This window comes from Brassica oleracea, chromosome C4, assembly GCF_000695525.1.
Source record: "Brassica oleracea var. oleracea cultivar TO1000 chromosome C4, BOL, whole genome shotgun sequence".
NCBI lineage: Eukaryota > Viridiplantae > Streptophyta > Magnoliopsida > Brassicales > Brassicaceae > Brassica > Brassica oleracea.
In genome coordinates this window covers 12,246,288-12,246,668 of record NC_027751.1, presented here as the reverse complement: position 1 = coordinate 12,246,668, position 381 = coordinate 12,246,288, and positions in this window count along the sequence as shown.

Genomic DNA, 381 nt, shown 5'->3' with positions numbered 1-381 from the left:
TATATTTATACAAGTATTAGACCGTCTTATTTAGACCGTCATAAGAGAAAAGGAAATCATATTCCTAATAGGAATAGGAAATAGTACTTATCCTAAATACATATGGAAAAGGATAAACATCAAGTATAGATAAATGTAAACTCTCATTCGCCTAAGTCATTAGCGAATGGGCCGGATGGATAGCTGATGGGCCGGACGGTTTGGGCCTGATATGGATCGATCACCACTTGGTTTATAACACTCCCCCTTGATCGACACATCCGGTTCAGGGCTTGTAACATGTTTAATGTTGCCTCATTAAAACTTTTCCAGAAAAATCCAGTGGAACAAAACCATGGATAAGGAAAAAGAGTACAACACATGAACTCCCCCTGACTTGTA